The sequence below is a fragment of the Nannobrachium achirus genome (genome assembly GCF_963921795.1).
Source record: "Nannobrachium achirus genome assembly, chromosome: 7".
Taxonomy (NCBI): Eukaryota; Metazoa; Chordata; class Actinopteri; order Myctophiformes; family Myctophidae; genus Nannobrachium; species Nannobrachium achirus.
Window position 1 is genome coordinate 25,577,394 of NC_137816.1, and position 20,820 is coordinate 25,598,213.

Here is a 20,820-nt window from a genome sequence, read left to right on the forward strand (position 1 = left end):
TCTTTTGACCATGTAAACAAGGCAATGCACATGATGCACAGACACAGAGATGGAAAAAGCTTTGACCTTGCTACATAAAGTTTGCTTGGGAAAGATTACAATGTCTAGGTTTATCACAAAGCACTAAAAGCAAGTACAGTACTATGTTGAGTTTTATGACTTCAGAGATATTACCTATGTATTTGTTTTGGTGACACAGACTCACTGTTATTGGTGAAAAGTATTTTTTGATCTAGGATATGTTGAAAATAACAATCTGTTTTGTTAGCTCTATGATGACCATGTTTACCTATTTGCCAATTATTGACCAGCATAAACAGAGCAAGCATTTAGTTAGTTGTAATATTCACAACTCACAAGGTGCCCTAATGGCCCATAAAAGCATTTGGACCTTTAACCACTTTCACCTGCATCTCTATTTTGGGCCTGGCTTTATAGGTAAAATGTTTTTTAAAGTAGCACAAATAGCAGAAGTACAAGCTCACACGTGTTGCAATGTGTTGTGAGCTTCTAGAGCTGCCATTTCTGCAATTTCTGAAACAGGGCTTACCGTAAATTAACACTGGAACTGATTATGTGGAGGAGGAAGACGTTACACTAATGCCATTATACTTCACTGCATTTCTCACTGACTCCAAAACATAAATCCCGAGACTGCATCATTCCATGTACATGAACTTGTGTTAAGGATTGTGGTGGTGTTATAAGTATTGTGCTGCAAAAAAGGTTTCTCAACCATTGATTCAAGACCTGAATTTGGGTTGTAGAATCACCTGAACACGGTTGCTGACAAACAACTACTGTACATCAGATCAATGGTATTATGTAAGGAATTATATTGGGTCCTGATCAATGTACTTTTTGTTTACGAGTGTAATATCATTTGAGATGCACTGGTACAGGACATAGACTCTGATGTCAGTGTCCTTCTGTTTGTGTGATGGCTTGTGATTTACTTGTGTGCAAGTACGGTATGTGTTCATGTGAACATCCCTTACCAGCTTTTCACTTGTAGGCTGTGCTTTTTGTGTTGTGCTCTTGTGGTCTGTGTTTGTCACATGACTGCAAAGTGCGATGCTCTATCTTGCATTAACCATTTACTGTTGTTCCCTGGGTATTGTATATTGTTAAATGCAAACCCCATTATTGTGTTGATTTTAAGAATCCTCCTTGGCACTTTTCTGTTTTTGAGACAGACTGATATTAGGCACTGGGAAGAGGCTCTGGTGGGATTCAGTTTAGGCTAGAACATGACCAGCTGTGCTGACAGTGTAATATTGTACTGAACTTTTGGCTGAACAATGAAAGCTATCAGTGCACTACTTATTCCGGGTACTGTAGCCTATACAGTATATAACAGAAAATAGCTTTCCCTGTTGTATAGACATGGTTTGCAAATATGAAGATGACATGGGTACTCTGTTCCAATACTGGGTTAGGCCTTTCACCTTCATTAGGGTATGTCAATCAACATGAACTCCTTTACCCAATGACTTGAGGAAAATGGTTGCTATATGGCCTTGAATACAGCATCCAAATGTGAGCCTTTTTCACTGACCAATGAACATCAGCTAAGTGTATTCTCACAATATGGTACAGTATACTGTAGCTATGCAGAGAGAGCAAAGACAATTGCTTGTAAAATGTATCTTAAAAAGATCTCTAGTACAGATATTGTGACATGAGGCTCTGTTTTATTTATTGCCTGCTGGTGGTTATATTGTCCAATTTGTAGATGTGTGCCTTTGCTTTTAAGCAAAACAGTTTCGCAGATGTCATGTGAATTTGAAATAAAGTGATTTATGGCAACTTATTTTTTTCATTATAGGGTTGGCTCCTAGGTTAATCCTTTTTACAGCGTGGCCATAGGCCAAGTTGTCTAGAACATGGTTCATGTGTAGGCCTGTATTACGTAGCCTACTATGTACATGCATTATGTCCCCCTAAGAGTAGACCAATCACAGCTCATGCTGTGCATGACCTCACACAACAAACGCACCTCCTCCAGAGAGACACAAAAGCCTGAAGTAACTGCGAAACCTGGAGCGGGAACGTTGGGTCACAGTTGAAATTCTATGCATGGAAAACAAGCAAGCAAAATATAATATCAAATATAATTTCAATGGTGTCTGTATTTATGTTACTGTATTATACACTAATGTTATATATAACACAGAGCAGCTTAATTGCACTCATTGTATCTGACTAACAATGAAAGGCCAAACAGGGAAGCCGTTTGTGTTTATTTTGCTCATGTTGTATAGCCTATACCAGTATATTTCACTTGCTGATTCAGTACAATTCGGTCCCTGGCTGTGCTAGCTAGCCCTCTGGAACACACTGGTCAACTTTTGAATGGAGTCTGAGGACACTCCCTGACTGTACCCTAACCATAACTACACCAAACACATGCCCACATGAAAGCATCACTACTGGGATTAACATTCAGCGAACATAGTAGATCTACAAGATTGGCTTTTTGCGAAATATATATTTAGTGTAGAGCGAAATCAGAAGGGGGTCCTTGTGAGTCCTTGTGAGTCAGGTCAACTAAAATTCAATAATGAAACAAAACTGCTGGTAGGGTAATTAAGCTCAACTTTGGTCACCGTTACATGGGGGTTAGATATAGTAGGGTTATATCTAACCATTCAGAAGGGGTACCCACAAATTTAGACGCATAAAGGCTTTTTAAAATGGATGCCAGAAATGACCCATGACAATTCGCAAAAGGTGATATAATTCTGACATTTTGGCTGATAACTTTTACAGTTATAGTAAATAGACTTTGTAATAATAAAGGATTTGGCCAAAGCCACCTATAAAATGTCTTAAATACATTTTAAACAACTTTAAACACCAAACATGTTTAAACAATACTTCCTCCTACTGTATGTATCTTGTTGTTTCTGCATATGTGGACATGACATTAATCAAGTGTGAGATATGATCTACTGGACCACCACAAATTTCAACATAAAGTTGATGATGAAATTGACCACTTCTGTAACTTGGTCACTTCTCTCTTATTTTATCTTTTTGCAGCCATTCCTCCCATAACATCTTACCCAATAGATTATTGTGCTGGGGCCCTTTAATTTGTATTTATTTTACTGTATTTATTTGTATTATTTGTTTGACAGATTAACTTTCACTACTTATTTTTATTATTTGTTAAATAACAAATATGAGGGCCGCTGTAATTAATTCCCAGGCTGACTTTTGTTTAAATTCCAGCTCCACCCATGACATGAAGTTGGTGATAAAATTGAACTTAGTCATACTTCTCTATTCTCTTTTTTATCTTTTGTCTTCAGTTTTCTCCCTTATAGTGAAAAAAGCTGTTTCATAAGACTGTGTTCTGCCATACTGTATGGTTTGCAAAAAAAAAATTTAATAGGGTTTGTACTGTCATTTCCACCCATGTGTCACGGGCAGAAAAATATAAATAAAAAATATAAAAGGGTTTACCACACTTTTCTCATTTGATCCTTATGTAGTTTTTCCAATCCATTTTCCAAACTAATTAGCATATTTAGTCAAATATGCTAGTAATATGTAGTTCATCAACATGTATGATATAAAATGTTCTCCCGAATCAATTTGCTTTGACACAACAGCTGATTATGTTGACAGCAAGAAAATGTACTTTTGCTTCTTTATCATTTTTATCCCACGATTTTGTAACCAATTTTTTCACCCAGTGCCAATTGCCTATGGGCTCTGCTCTCCCTCTGCCGCGCCTGGGGAGAAAATGGACTGACTTCATGCTTCCTTCTATGCATGAGGAGTCCAAGTTGCTTCTTTTCACCTGACAGTGGGGATTTCCCCGGTAGCGCGTGGAAGGAACACGTTATTCCAACCAGTTCCTTTCCCCTCCATCAGGCGCCCCGACTGGCCAGGGGGAGGCAGTATAGAGACCAGGATTACTGCATATTTTTGTGAGGGTATCTACCCTAATAGGAGACACAGGGAGAACATGCAAACTCCACACAGTAAGGTCCTTTCGCCAACCCCACCTAGGGTGTGGGCGCTGATGACGTGGAGGAGAGAACACGCCCCCAGTGCCCACAGCGTCCCCCAGCGGGAATCAAACCCAGGACCTTCTAGCTGTGAGGCGACAGTGCTACCCACAGCGCCACCGTGCCCCCAAGAAAATGTACTTTTACAGGCAAAAAACATATTTTTGTGAAAAGAAGCATGTTTTCCACAGCACTATCCTCTCCTTCATGTCAAGGGGGACATTCAAGGGGCTTGAAAATATGATGGTCACATGACAACATGTGTTCCATTGCCTAGATACAGGGGGTGTCTCACATTACCCGGTGTCTCAGTTTACCCCACTCTCCCCTAGGCTATTTTCAGAAATATTTAAAATAGCAGATCTACAGTACAAGCTCATAATGCCTTACAATGCGACGTGTGAGCTTGCAGATCAGCTATTTAGTGTGGTTGCAACTGCAGGTGTGATTCGGGTCACAGCAACCACACTTGCAATTTCCAATTGCATCTTAGTTTCGTTATTTGTCATATGGTGATGTGTATAGGCTACAAATCGAATGCTGATGATGACATTTCTGAGTTCCTCATTCTGTGTCACACATGGGAGTTGAAAAGGCACCTTCATTTCTAAGGAACTTCATTTCTCAATTCAACCACTCATCTACTCGACAGAACTAACGTAAGTACAAAATATAATACTTCAACATGATGGAAATTCATTATTTAAGATCACATATATATTTAAATCAAAATAAAGTGAACCTGTTATAAAAGTGAACTGTGCTTGAATTATACGCCTTTACATATTATTAATGTTGCATAATTGAAATGTCTATAGATTCTCTTTTGTTAGTCTTCAGTTCTGCTATGTATGGATAATCCATAATACAATTGTGTCCAATTTTTGAACAGTTACAACAAAACAAAAGAAACCTGTATTGTAAAGCATATAATGTATCATTGTTAGTTTTCTGTGTAAGTGATGGTGTGTTTAAAATCGGGATCAATACCGTTTTCACAAACAAGGGAAAACCAACAAATTCGACAGTAGCTTACCGGTATACCATGTGTAACTTTGTAAACGTTAAAAGGGTTGAGCACTGAAAACATTAGAGAACTTTTAGAGAACAGTGCCTCTGACCAGGGAAGCCAAAGTCGCTAGATAAACAAATAAAGAAGAATACATCAGGCCAACAGGAAATACTTATTGGTACTATTTGAGTATAAGAGGAACAAATGCTAACCTTAGTGTCTTAAAGGAGCTATAGTCAACTTTTTCATTGTAGGGCCGACACTTTGTTTACATCCTAGTCTATAGACTAGAATGTAAACAAAGTGTCGGTCTGACAATGGCCAAAATGATTATTTTATCTTTATTTTACGCTTTTTGTGGTAATTCTTCAATAGAAACACATATGAAGCTTATTTTTTTTATAAAATATTTTCAAAACATTATTTTTATTTTAGCATCCATTTTTCAAGAAAAAGTTGACTATAGCTCCTTTAATGTATTATTACTATAATGTTATATTTATTAAGCTTGAACATCTTGTAGAGCATGGCATGGCATCAGCTTACATATGTATATATATCCCCCCCCCCCCCCCCCCCTTATTTACTGGTACATAAAGCAAAATAAGTACATAAATACAAATGCAGTACAAGCAGAAAGCAACTAAAAAAACATAATAGAAGAAAAAAAATAATGGACCAAAAAGAAAATGACAAATACAAAACAATAAATATTTTCACAAATAGTAATGAACGTTCGTTATTAGGTTCTCTCTCTCTCTCTCTCTCTCTCTCTCTCTCTCTCTCTCCCTCCCTCTCGCCACCCTCCCCCCTAGGATATGCAGGGCCCCTAGCACACCCTCCTAGATAGGTTGACCAGTCAGCCAGTCCTCCACGTCATTAGCCTCATTAAAGTCAATTAATTTGCGCCAGATTCCCTCAAAGTCTTCTGGCTTTTCTTTGAGATTATACATTATTCGTTCACTGGGAATACATGAGGTTAGTTCCCTGAACCACAAAGAGGTTTGTGGTGGGGTCTCGTCCTTCCATTTAAGAGCAATGCATTTGTTGGCTGTTGCCAGTGCTATTTTTACGAGTCTTAATGTGGTTCGTACATCCTGGCATCAATGACGTGTCTCCTAGAAGGGTGAGCCTAGGATCATATGGAATGTTTATTCTTACGATCCTGGACAGTGCCCCCAGAACCCCCTTCCAATATCCAGACAATTTCGAGCATGACCAGAACATCAGAGAGCCAATCTCCACTCTACACCTTGGACAGTATTGAGATCAGTATTGAGACTCTAGCTCCTTTAAGACACTAAGGTTAGCATTTGTTCCTCTTATACTCAAATAGTACCAATAAGTATTTCCTGTTGGCCTGATGTATTCTTCTTTATTTGTTTATCTAGCGACTTTGGCTTCCCTGGTCAGAGGTCAGAGGCACTGTTCTCTAAAAGTTCTCTAATGTTTTCACTGCTCAACCCTTTTAACGGTTTACAAAGTTACACATGGTATACCGGTAAGCTACTGTAGAATTTGTTGGTTTTCCCTTGTTTGTGAAAACGGTATTGATCCCGTTTTTAAACACACCATCACTTACACAGAAAACTAACAATGATACAAAATTATGCTTTACAATATAGGTTTCTTTTGTTTTGTTATAACTGTTCAAAATTGGACACAATTGTATCTGGATTATCCATACATAGCAGAACTAAAGACTAACAAAAGACAATCTATAGACATTTAAATTATGCAACATTAATAATATGTAAAGGCGTATAATTAGATTAACAGCGGCTAAGAAGATGGTTGCCACGCGGTGGAAACCTCCTCATACCTTATCATTTTGTCAGTGGGCTCTAACCTTCCTTGATATAGTATATTTAGAGCAGTCCATAGCAAGATTGCACGGAGCGAAAGAGGGAAACATTAATATATGGTCAGATATTGCAGATAAACTCAAGGATATAATCCAAGAAATCACTACATAGTGGTGAGTCGTGACAGCCTAGCACAAGCACGCACTTTTTAATAAATTTCATGTTGGTCCAGGGGTAAGGGGGTGGATGGGTTTGTTTTTCTTTCTTTTCTTGTCTTGTCATTGTTGTTTGTGTTGTATGTTCGTTATTTCATCCTGTGTTTTTTATTTTTCCTATTTTATTCATATTGTATTTGTGTACATTCATGTCTTTTCTTGTGCAAAATAAAAAAGATTTGATAACTTTAATAAAATATACATGTTTTACTTTTTCGCACAGATCAGCCCCTTCCTCTGAGTCAAAGTGATAGTCTAAATCTGTTTTCTTTACTCTCAGCTCCTCCTTTTCAGAGAGATGACATCATCATAATAACCGTGTGTTAAATGTAACCTCATCTATCTGCTCTTTCCAGAATTGTTCAAAAACTCAAGCTTCAGTTGTTTGTGACAGATAAACATGTCTGGAGTTCTGATATGTTTCCTTGTTGGATGCCTGCTGCATGGTAAGTTACTGTATATACTATACTAGTCCTTACCCGTTCAAAGATATGAGCTCCGAAATGATGTGCAGTGTGTGGGTTATGGGATGTGCACTGTGCACACGGTATATGAGGGATGGAAAGTAACTTTAACTGGTACTTGCATGATAATATGTAGGAGCATCAATGTAAGAAATACCCGTTTCGTTTAATGGCTATGTGTGTGTGTGTGTGTGTGTGTGTGTGTGTGTGTGTGTGTGTGTGTGTGTGTGTGTGTGCAGCGGTTTGGACCGTGAGACCATCCGCAGAGTAGTCTGTGTTTCTTTTTGAGAGGGTCGGTCCGCCTGAAAAACGCGTTTTGGAACGAAACGGTTACGTTTTGCGCGTTTGTGACGCCCTCTACGGGTGGAATTGGAAATGCTTCTGGGGATTCGTTGAGTAAGCCACCCGCAACCTGTGGCAGAAATTCAGTGTTGACTCGACGTTTTGTTTGTGATTTATGGCTATTGTTTGCAAAACGGGCCCCTCCCGCTAACTTTGGAAGCCCGTTACGAACGAACGGTATGGACTATCAAAATATCCCTTGACTATGTTCATTGCATGGGTTCAGAGATCATGTGTACCCATTTTCGTGACATTTGAAGAAAATATGTAGGAAAAGGAGCAAAAAGTGTGTTTTGGAGAAAATTCAAAATGGCGGAAAATCTATCCTGACGCAAATGGGCGGGGCCTATATGGGGAGATGCGTATTGACCCAAGGAATCCAGGAAAAAAAGAATTTTAATTTTTCGACCTACGGTTCAAGAGTTACAAGGCAAGTAGGCCGTTATAGCGCCACCATGAGGCAGAGTGGAAATGCTTTTGGGGATTCGTTGAGTATGCCACCCGCGACCCTTGGTTAAAATTCAGTGTTGACTCGACAATTTGTTTGTGCTTTACGGCTATTGTTTGCGGTCCCATCCTGCTAATAACTTTGGAAGCCCGTTACGAACGAACGGTACAGACTATCGACATATCCCTTGAGTATATTCATTGCATGGGTTCATAGATCATGTATACCGCTTTTTGCGACATTTGAAGAAAATATGTAGGAAAAGGAGCAAAAAGTGTGTTTTGGAGAAAATTCAAGATGGCGGAAAATCTAGCCTGGCGCAAATGGGCGTGGCCTATATCGGGAGATGCGTCTCGACCCACGGAATCCAGGGAAAAAATAATTTTAATTTTCCGACCTACGGTTCAAGAGTTACAGGCCGAAACGTAAAGTGGACTGTTATAGCGCCACCATGAGGCCAACTGACAAAGTTATTTTTTATTTAATCCTTGATATCATTATAAATCTCCTCTCAGAGTTTTGTAACTGTAGCCCCTATGGTTTGCGAAAAAAAAGATATTGAATGTGAGTTTTTGCGATTCCCATTATAAGTCAATGGGAAAAATTAATTCACTAATAAATTAATATCAATTAAACGATTTGTGAAAGTGAAAAAAGGGCTTCACAGTTGTGTCAGGTGTGTTCATATGCTAATGGTGATGCGATTTCAGATCAATTGCTCCAGCCACTGAGGAGAAACGCTGTGACAGACAGACAGACAGACACTCAGACACTCAGACACTCAGACAGACATTCGCTAAATTATATGTTAGATGGTTACTGCTTTCTGGGATTGCTGTCAGAAATTAACACTCCACATTTGCAGTGTAGTTAGTAACCTTAGCACTAGTAACCTTAAAAATACTTAAACATGCAAGACACAATGCGTACAAATGTAGTGAGTGATAATTGCACAGGTTTTTGAATTGAGGAGTGTTGGCCGTAGCAGAGGGAAGTGTTGTCTTTGAAAAATACATTCATGACATCTAGGTCAGGCAACCCACAAGTTATTCTCAGAAATGCTTTGCATGAAATGACGGTTGAAAATGAGAACAACAACTACATATTGTACAGTATATGACCAGGCCGGTTGACAATCATTGGTTGCAGCTGTCAAAAATCTGTGAAAATTGATATGTTAAATATATAATATGGTATGGTATGAAAATAGGTAGTATGTAATTTCTTTTAAAAAAAGATACTGTTGTAGCAGCTAATTCAAGAGGTAGAGACTAGAGAGATCCATAGAGTATGACCATAATGACTGACGGCATTATAACCTGACTTGGAAATTATTCTAGATACAGTATAATGAGGGATCTGCTTATAGTGCCTGGTACATTTTCATTGAGCATATACAAAACATAACTTCGGAAGGACCTATAGCTAGATGTACCATGAAGTAAAAGGTTAGATGCAATCAGTGTTATGTAAATAACTGTCAATCTATCATGTATTCATCACCAGTCCCTATTGAAATACTTTGTGTTTTATGTTTCAGATGCGCTGTGCCAAGAGTTTGGAGCCTTTATGCCTCAGAGTATGGAGGTTCTGAGTGGATCCTGTCTGACGATCCCTTGTTCCTTTACAATCGAACAGAAACACAATAAACATTTAGATCACACTTGTAAAGGGATATGGAAAATAGGTGCTCCAAATGGCAAAGAGGTAACTGGAACTCTGACTGGAAACTTAAATGATAAGAACTGCACCACAATCATGGACAACATGAATTCCAGTTACAGTGGTGATTATTACTTCAGATTAGAATGCCAAAACGCTCTTAAATATAATTTTGGCAAACAACACTTGACGGTGTCGGTTAAAGGTAAGCATACAGTATAATTAAAATTGTTAACCTATATTTTGACTGCATTTATTATGGATATACTGAATTGTAAATCAAATTAAAGCTGCAAGCAGCAATGACCGGGCCCTCGCAGCTCTACCCACGTCACAAGGCCAGCAGGCAATCAGAAACCAAACAGGAAGTCAACCATTTCGACTAATTAGTGGCGTTTTGGCGCATTTTTGGCCGTTATCACGGGTCGCACTTTAACGATAGTTTAAAGTTTTTCTCAAAAAAAAATGTTGAGAAAAAAAAATTTTGAGAAAAAAATTTTTTTGAGAAAAACGTTTTTTTGAGAAAAAAAAATTTTTGAGAAAAAAGATTTTTGAGAAAAAAAAACTTGAGAAAAAAAAACTTGAGAAAAAAAAATTTGAGAAAAAAAAAATTTTGAGAAAAAAAAAATTTTGAGAAAAAAATTTGAGAAAAAAAAATTTGAGAAAAAAAATTTTTTGAGAAAAAAAAATTTGAGAAAAAAAAAATTTTGAGAAAAAAAAATTGAGAAAAAAAAATTTGAGAAAAAAAAATTTTTGAGAAAAAAAAATGTAGAAAAAAAAAATTGAGAAAAAAAAATTTTGAGAAAAAAAAATTTTGAGAAAAAAAAAAATTTGAGAAAAAAAAATTTTTTGAGAAAAAAAAATTTTTGAGAAAAAAAAAATTTGAGAAAAAAAAAATTATGACACCAGCCGCAAGTCTGTACGACAAACGGTTCATGAGTTATAGAGGCACTTCCTGTTTGGTGAAGGGCACTTCCTGTTTGGCGAAGGAAGCGTCAATTAAGGTTAAGGACTCTTAATCAAGTCATATGATACCAGCCACAACTCTGTAGGATAAACGGTTGAAGAGTAAAGCCCTTTGCACACAGGACAGTTGCGTTTTTTTTCGTTTGCGGCATGAATAAAACGCATTGGATTTGGTGTGCAAGGCTGTGCGGAATCGGCGCTGCGGATCCAAAAAGGAGTCATAAAAGGAGTGATGAGTTTTTTACCGCATGCGACAAGACGCACGAATCGAACTGGGTTCGATCGAGAAAAAAACGCACGGCGGCAGCCACTCGTCGCACGGCTAATTCGGAGCCGGTGTGCATGAGGTCATAGACAATCATTGTTTTCTTTTCAAAAAATTATATTGTCCGTTTTATCCGTGCGGTTAAACGCGCCTGTGTGCAAAGGGCTTAAAGCCCTTTGCACACAGGACAGTTGCGTTCTTTTCGTTTGCGGCATGAATAAAACGCATTGGATTTGGTGTGCAATGCTGTGCGGAATCGGCGCTGCGGATCCAAAAATGAGTCATAAAAGGAGTGATGAGTTTTTTACCGCATGCGACAAGACGCATGAATCGAACTGGGTTCGATCGAGAAAAAAACGCACGGCGGCAGCCACTCGTCGCACGGCTAATTCGGAGCCGGTGTGCATGAGGTCGTAGAGAATCATTGTTTTCTTTTCAAAAAATGATATCGTCCGTTTTATCCGTGCGGTTAAACGCGCCTGTGTGCAAATAGTCCAGTCATTTTAGGGTTAGACCTAGAACAAATTGCAATAGTAGCAAACTCAACTGATTTTGTATCCTCATTATGTCCTTAGTGAGGGAAAAAAAGTCCCAAGGAATCCCACCGGGGCAAAGTTTTGAAAACGACCTACCTACCTTCAATTACTATACACTACAATATAACGGAAAAAATGACTGAAAAAAAATCTGCTTTAAGTGGGATATGAGGGGTCAAACTAGGTGTTTTTAATTATTCTGAATCCATTGCAAGCATTTGTTTTGCATGAAAAACATTCCTTGGGCTAAAAACGGACCCCAAAAGACTGAAAATTGATGAAAATTGATGAAAATTGACGTTTTGAGTGGCCATTTCTGGCCCAAGGAATGTTTTTCGTGCAAAACAAATGATTGCAATGGATTCAGAATAATTAAAAACCCCTAGTTTGACCCCTCATATCCCACTTAAAGCAGATTTTTTTTCAGTAATTTTTTCCTTTATATTGTAGTGTATAGTAAGTGAAGGTAGATAGGTCGTTTTCAAAACTTTGCCCCGGTGGGATTCCTTGGGACTTTTTTTCCCTCACTAAGGACATATTGAGGATACAAAATCAGTTGAGTTTGCTACTATTGCAATTTGTTCCAGGTTTGGCCTAATTTTGGCCTAAAATGACTGGACTAAAAGGGCTTTACAGCCAAAAAAAGGAACAATCAAGTATGGACCAATCAGAAGAGGGGGCACTTCCTGTTTGGTGAAGGAAGTTTGACCCTTCGCCACGGGCACGCCGTTTTACGAAAACTCACGATTTTGATAACTTTTCATTGTTAAGGTGTCTTGAGTATGCCGAGCGAACTTGAAGTTGATCCGATTAACCCCCTAGGAGGAGTTCGTTAAAGTGCGACACGTGAAAACGTCCAAAAATACACCAAAACGCCACTAATTAGTCAAAATGGCTGACTTCCTGTTTGGTTTCGGACGTGGCGCCGAGAGACTTTTTTGTGAGTCCGGACACAATACAGATGTGTACCGATTTTCGTACGTGTAGGTGAAACCGTATGGTGGGGCTTGAGGCACGAAGTTTTGTAGGGGGCGCTATTGAGCCATTAGGCCACGCCCCCTTTTGATTATTTTTAAATACTAAATTTTTCGCCACTTGTGATGTGTGTGCAAAGTTGCGCAACTTTTGGAATACGTTTTGCGGCTCAAAAACACGATTCATTCGGCGGAAGAATAATAATCTTTGCAAATACAATAGGGTCCTCACACACTGTGTGTGCTCGGGCCCTAATTAGGGAATTATGTGCTGATCTATAATACTTACCGTATATGTCTTCGTACCAGAAACACCACCCAAACCAACATTAACACCAGACCAAGTGGATGTGAATGAAGGCACCATAGTTAAACTGGAATGCTCTGCCGTAGCCCCCTGTTCTTCTCTGCCACCAACTCTGACATGGACCCCCAAACTGGCTGACACAGAAGAGAAACTGGTGGAAAATCGGGATAAAACTAAAATATTGGTATCTAGTATGACCTTCACTGCTTCTCATCTTCACCATGGAAAGGAGATCTCTTGTGCTGTTTCATACAAACAACAAGGAGACACAACTCTGACATCTGAAACACAGAAAAAAACTGTCCACGTTCAATGTGAGTTACAGTAATCTGTACTGTATTCATTTAGTACATTTATTACACTACAATGTCTTTAAATGTGTTACATTAAGTCTTATAGTGCGTAACATTATACACAACCAGATTAAAGGATGAAATATTTAAAATGACCAGAAAAGATTTAGCATATCCATATTGTATTTCTGTATCAATAGAAGGTTGACTCAGCCGATTTTAGACCTGTATGAGCAATGTGGCATACAGGATAGCCTACAACCCTCCAACATATTCCTTACCAATAATATGCATGACACTGATTCAGTACAAGAGCAGCACTAACTCTGACCTGCAACAATAAATGCAACAATAAATGCATACTTCTGGTAGAGTTAATGGAGGTCAGGTGACAGGGTACAGTTTGTCAACATGCATGCAAGCGTGCAATTCTTTCACATACACATTTCATTGTATACAATATTATGAATGAAATCATGGTTATAGTGTTGAATGTATACACTACATGATTAACTCTCCTACTGCCAGATTATTTATTTATTTATTGGGTCTGGTGCCATCAAAAAGCGGCTTACCTTTGCGACGTTATAGTAGATAGACAGACATTTTTTTTTTATTTTTTTTATTGTGCAATAGTGCACTTTGGTCTGCCAGGCAGCAGAGGGCGGCATCATGCGAGAATGAATGTGAATTTGCCTGTTATGTGTTGAAGAAGAAGAAGACCAGTCACTGGCCACAGAGCCTTACAGCCAGAGGAAATCAACAAGGAAGTGAATTGTTCTCCGTTGATGTTAACGCATAATGGATTTTTTACACCATCACCGCGGAAAATGTGTTTACAGTACACGGCCGCGCGACCCCTCATCAGCTTACAGTCATCAGACGAACGAACCGAACGAGCGCCGTATTGGCACAGAGGTCTCTTGGGAATTGGGGCGAACAGGAACGTCCAAAGCGGTATAAGAGTTAATCAATGTATTTTATTTTTCCTAGATCCTCCAAAGAACACCACAGTGTCAGTCAGTCCCTCTGCTACAGTACAGGAAGGCAGAACTGTGAATCTGACCTGTAGCAGTAAAGCCAACCCAGCTGTAAATGAATATACTTGGTATAGATTTATTAAAGGGAATAAAACTGTAGTTGGTTTTGGAAGCATCCTCACCTTCAGCCAGACTCATAGGGAAAAGAGAGGGCTGTACTACTGTGAAGTGAAGAACACACATGGAATATCTAACGCAACAGCCATGCTTAACATTGAATGTAAGTAATCTACTGCATGTCATCCATAGAAGCTGGTGTTATATGTTTAGCCGGGGAGCCACATGCCCAAAAGCTCAAAGAATAGGGTTTTACCTGTGACGTCATGACATACTTTTTTTTTTAGTTTTTGCCAGACCCATGAAATGGGTAGGCCTACATAAGCAAATGTCGGTCTGTCCCTTTTCTATATAAAGGGTATATATGATGATGACATGATGATGACATGCCTACAAAAGGCATGATGTCATAAATGATGATGACAGACAGGGGGTTGGCAGAACCGGGGTCTGGCACAACCAGGTTGACCTGGTCTAGTTTCTATTCATTTGGTCATTAAGGTACACAGAATGAGAGGCCTGCTCTGCCGGAAACTCTGCGAAAAAAAGTTATGGCCATTTGTATATTCACTCCATTGACTTCAATATACAGGAAAGAAACACACCAAAAAAAATATGCTTTAAGTAGCATGTGAGGGGTCAAACTAGGGGTTCTTGATGATTCTGAATCCATTGCAAGCATTTGTTTTGCATGAAAAACATCCCTTGGGCTAGAAAACGGACCAAAATAACGGTGAAAAGTGATGACTCATCACTTTTCACAGGTTTGAGAGGCTGAAATCTAGCCCAAGGAATGTTTTTCATGCAAAACAAATGCTTGCAATGGATTCAGAATCATGAAGAACCCTTAGTTTGACCCCTCACATGCTACTTCTTTTGGTGTGTTTTTTTCCAGTATAGTGAAGTCAATGGGAAACTTTTTTTCGCAGTGTTTCCGGCAGAGCAGGCCTCTCATTCTGTGTACCTTATTGACCAAATTAATAGGAAAAACTAAAATTTGGAGTATGTCATGACATCACAGGTCTTTTGGCACAGTGGCTCCCCGGCTAGGCAACTCTGTCTCTGGTCGATTTGATCAGCTTACATGTCAGCTAATCCCTTTGATACAACTACAGGAAGTGACTTGAATTGTAACAGTGAAGCCAACTTAGTGTAGAAGTAACAAGCTGGATGTTATAATGGTAAATTAGGGGAATGATATTCACATTTGCAGGCAAGTGTGAAATATAAAAGTTTTTTTGTAGTAGAAATAAAAGGCATCAGTCCCAGTGCCCTTACAGATTTTATATTATTTACAGTCGCTCCTGACATCCTGTCCTCCTCTGGTTGCACCAGAACTGGAGACCAGATCAGCTGTTTCTGTGACAGTGTGGGGGAACCTTCTCCCACAACACTGTGGAAACTGGATGGGCGGCCTGTAAACCAATCAGAGTTTACCATCAGGCAGGAACCTCTGAACAACACAGGCCTGAGGAGCATCATCAGCATCTCCCCGTCTCAACCACAGGAGAAGGGGTCACCCACTGTGGTCTGCCTCAGCAGCAACTCTTTGGGATCTGCCAGTCATCACTTCTGTGTTCAGTGCTTGGAGGTTCAAGGTTAATATGAATATTATCTTTAAGGCCTTTAAAAGCCATTAGACATTCTTGGTATTCTGTAAAGCAGGGAATAATCTTGCATTACTCATTGAATCAGAATCTGTATTATCTTGTGAAGATTGTGAAATTCGTTTTTGTGCAAGCTCCATAATTTTCCTTTTTTTTCCAGAAACAGAAAGAGAAAGTATCTTGTCCAGTTTCACTGTAGGTCAACCAACAACACTGCTGTTCTTCATCGTTATTGCTGTTATGACAGTATTACTGGTGTGTGCTCTGGTGTTTGTTAAAAGGTAAGGTAACAGCCACATGTTGCTGTGGCTTTCTCACAACATCCACAATTCTAGTTCCGATGAATTCTACCATGATTGATTGTTTGATTGATTACCCTGATTAGAATTTCGGTATTATTTCCCAGGGCTCATCAGATGCAGCGTAACAATCCACCCAATCAAGTCACAGGGATGAGCAGTAATGTTGATAGGAGACCATTCCTGACAGCTGGGGAAGGAAATGACTCAAATGAGGTACTATTATTCATGCATTATCAATCATATACTAAAATCAGAAGACATTATCTGTAGGTAAAGACATGTATGCTGTGGATTTCAGGTTTGTGGCGAGACAGAAAGCATCTATGTCAACTGCCTGGAGCTGAGGGCAGGACAACAGAATACACATTCTATTCAGAATCCACATCTAGCAGCCCCGAACCCAGACCATAAACCTCTGTCCTCATCTACCAATATCTCTGGGACAAGCTGTACCAACCTGCCAAGCTCTGTGCCAGTTGGTCAAAGCGATGTGATATACTCCAGTGTGGTTTTTAAGAACAAGTAATCCATGAAGAACAAACAAGAACACATTAGACAGCTGGTAGTTTGTAAGGCAAAGGCAAGGCAATACTATTGTATTTGTATATCATATTTCAACAATTGGCAATTTAATGTGAAAAACATCAAGCAAAGGAAGCACTGTTCAGTTTGTACTTTGATAAGTAGAGAAACATGCTCTGTGACCTTGTGGTTAAAGTGCCCTGTCCATCCATTGGTCCGGGTTCAATCCCTCGGCCGGGTCATATACCATGCCAAATGGACATAATGCCTCCCTGCATGGCACTCAAGTCCCTGTTACATACTGTTGGCAGTCATGTCCAGGGGGTGTAATTGTACATTACCTTCGGGGGGGTTAAAAAAAAAGTTAAAAAAAAAAAAATTGGGGGGGGGACTATTGTGGCGGAACTATTGTGCTGCAGCGCACGTTTCCGGTTGGACATATTTGACCGCCGGACGCACTTCCGGTTAGGAACTCCGTGTGCCACGTGATCAGTCCTAGCCAATTGGAGTGCTGCATTTGGTCTGTTGGTCCTACCAAACAAAAACCGCTGGCTGCAGTTCTTAAATGTATGTATAGATGGTTGGGGTATGCACTACATCAAGCCGCCTCACGCTCCAGAAACTGCCCTACTATGGGCTTATGTGGCCTATGTGGCTTAGGAACCAACACATAATTTATCACCTGAGTAAAGCGCTGCAGATAGAGAATCTGTATGATGAATGTGTGACCATGCACTGCCCCTGTATAAATACCAGCCCATTTGACTCCAGGTCTGACCACCAGATTGTATTTGTTCTACACTGTGTTCATCACTCTCCAGCAAGACTGTATAGTCTTTACTCTTTATTCCCATGTGCTTGTTCCTTGTTATGGACTTGTTTGCCTTCATGGACAACAGTTTCTTAACCTCTGCCTGCACCAACATATTATTCTGCAACAAATGATACATCCTGTTATTTGATTAATATTAATAATAAACCTATTGAACTGCACCTGCTCTGCCTCTGTCATCTCTGCTTGGGGTCCATCCTCAGTGTTCTAGTTAATCGTCTACTCCCTGGGTGGACAAGCTGGAGATTGTTCAATTTAACTCCAACTATGGCGATATAGATTTGCCTGCCAGGAAATGATAGGTGAAAGTATGAAATTAACTATGCCACAATTCAAAACCCAAAGACACAATGCCAGCACTATTTAACCCCAGTCATTCTGTTTTAGGTCTGACTTTAGTTAGTCTGTTAATTCCAAAGGTGCTCTTGCATATGTTATTTTGTGGTAGTGTTCTTGTGCTTCCTGTTTACCCATGTTTGCTGTCGCCTGTCTTTTCTCCACCCTGATTTGTCTAGTCCCTAGTCACCTGTGTCCTGTTCGCCCCAGCTATTCCTTGTTCACCCCAGCCTATGTGTCTTGTTAGTGCAGTGTCTATTGAAACTCCCCTGTACCTTTATATATCAATTCCTAATTCTTACTGTTAGTGTGTGTTAATAGGGAGTAAGTAATAAGGCTGGGACACAAAAGTTCACGTTTTGTAAGCCCTGATGTTTGGGACATCGTTGTTGGTCATCCTGCATTTGGGTCCTACTCCACACTCATACCCTGACAGTTTATGAAATTGGCTTTGCCAACACCAAACAGTCCCACAAGATGCCAGCACTACTTAATCTCAGTCATTTATTAAAAATAAAATTTGTTTTAGGGGCAGAAGTTCACATAAACATGTCCACAATTCTGGGCTTTTAAGTATAATACATCTTGTCTGGGCTGGTGTATTGAGCTGCCAATGTGAACAGTGATGCTGCAGCCATTAATTTCTCTGTTCGTGTTGTGGTTGTGGGAGTGTGGGGGAAGCAATGATCACCCAAGCGGCATAACAGTGTCCCCACATCTTTCACACTGCACTGCAAGGTACTGCACATCTATGACTCACTCACTGCGATCAAGTTTAATTCTTTTCAACCTGGCATCAGAGAGAGAGAGAGAGAGAGAGAGAGAGAGAGAGAGAGAGAGAGAGTTTGTGTGAGTGTGTGTGTGTGTCGGGAGAGGGGGGGGGGGGGTATTGGCAGTCTTCCACCTTTTCCATAAAGTTTCTTCCACCTTCAAGCTGAATCACTTGTCTCATGTCATACCCACCTCACTAAGGGCTGCAGTATATTGATTGTTCATCCTCCCTCTCCCTCCTCCTTGTGTGAATCGATGGGACTGTTCAAGTGGCGCCATCAGGGGGCCAGGCCCTGTGTCAACTTTACTCTGACAATGTCTCCAGTAATGCCACTGCAACAGTTTTGCTTGCCATTGCCAACCTCTCCTAACTGCCCAGGGCTGGTAGAGTTGAGCTTCACTGAGGTGGACAATGACATGACTGAGCTGAATGATCATCATCAGGTATTTACAGGTTGAAGTCATTTGACCTGTCAGTTGGGTCCTTGTCGAGCAACATGCAACATGCTTTTATGACCCTCACTTAGCGGAGGGCATCCCATCGCATACCCTATTATAATGGAGGAGGAGGTCACATGTGACTGAGCTATATATATACAGTATACTGTATATATTTACTCATTTTTATAGCCTAACCATGTTTTTAAAAGCCTGGCAGCGTCGAGGGTTCGAGTCCCGATCCTGGCGACATTTGCTGCGTGTCTCCCCCCATCTCTCTCCCCATTTCCTGTCAGCCTACTGTATATCTATCAATAAAGGCAGAAAAAGACCCCCAAAAAATATAAAGAAAAGCTCTAATTACAAAACACTCAATGCAATGTTTACACCTGTATTAATTTGTAAGTGCATGGCAATAAAACCCTTGAACCTTAGCATTAATCAAATCATGTGATGAGTCTATATTAAGAAGTGAGGCCTAAATTCCAGTGGTGTAGGCCTATACTCATTATCCTAATTCCTAAACCAAACATGCTTGCCCTTTAATGGGTGGCCCAATTAGAAAAAAATGCAAGGGACTGAATCGGTCTGTTGACTTTTGACGGCACAGCCCATTTTAATACGAATGATTTCATGAATTGGCTCCAGACAATGCGTGTTTACTAGCTAGCGGTTCTTGCATTTATCGTGCGATAACCAGCTGCCAAATGAAAATGGGCTCAGGCAAAGAAGCAGGGGAAAACTGCTGGGCTGGGCGGAATTCCTCCAGAGGTCTTATAGAACTATGATCTCGACGACATCATCCTGGATATCTGCAACCTTGCTCTGATGAAAAACAACAAGCCTGATATATGGTCTCTCTCAAACATAATCCCAGTGCCTAAATCTGGAGATCTCTCAAAACCAAATAACTGTGGTGGCGTCATGATGTATCATGTATCATTAACCACTTGATACTAAACAGCATACAGTGGCGCCATCAACCCACACTTTTGAGAGAGAACCAAAAAATGGCTTTTGAGAGTGGAGATCCAACGTAGCCCTGATCTTGGCCTTAAATCTATAAAGACCCAAAAATAGAAAATAGGAAAATGTAATGTTTTTTATGATTTTATAGCCATAAATCATAAACGTTATTCGTCCAGACTCTGGAATGTCAGCCTCCGTGGGAGATGTGAATGTCAGCCTCTGTGGGGGGTATTTATATGCAAATATTGTGGCCAATATGGCATTGTAATACTAAGCAATAGAATCCAATGGTGATGTTTAGGTGGTAGGGGGAGCAAAACTAATTTTGGATAAAATACAAATGTTGTAATATTACAACAGTGGGTCTCAGTATGGTCATTATAAGATTGCACCAAACTCACTCTGCATCTCATTGGTGGGCTATGACAGTTCAGAAACCTGCCTAGTGCCTACAATGGGGATTACAAACTAATAGAAATTATAGACTTTTTCTTCCTGGAAGGTTAGCGTGATGAAATAGATTGCATTGATAATAAATAAATACAAATTTCAAATATTGATTGAGCGTGCCAATGTTGGTCTTTGGCTATTCACCTCCAACAATAACAGGAGGCACTGTCCTAGACGTGTCACGT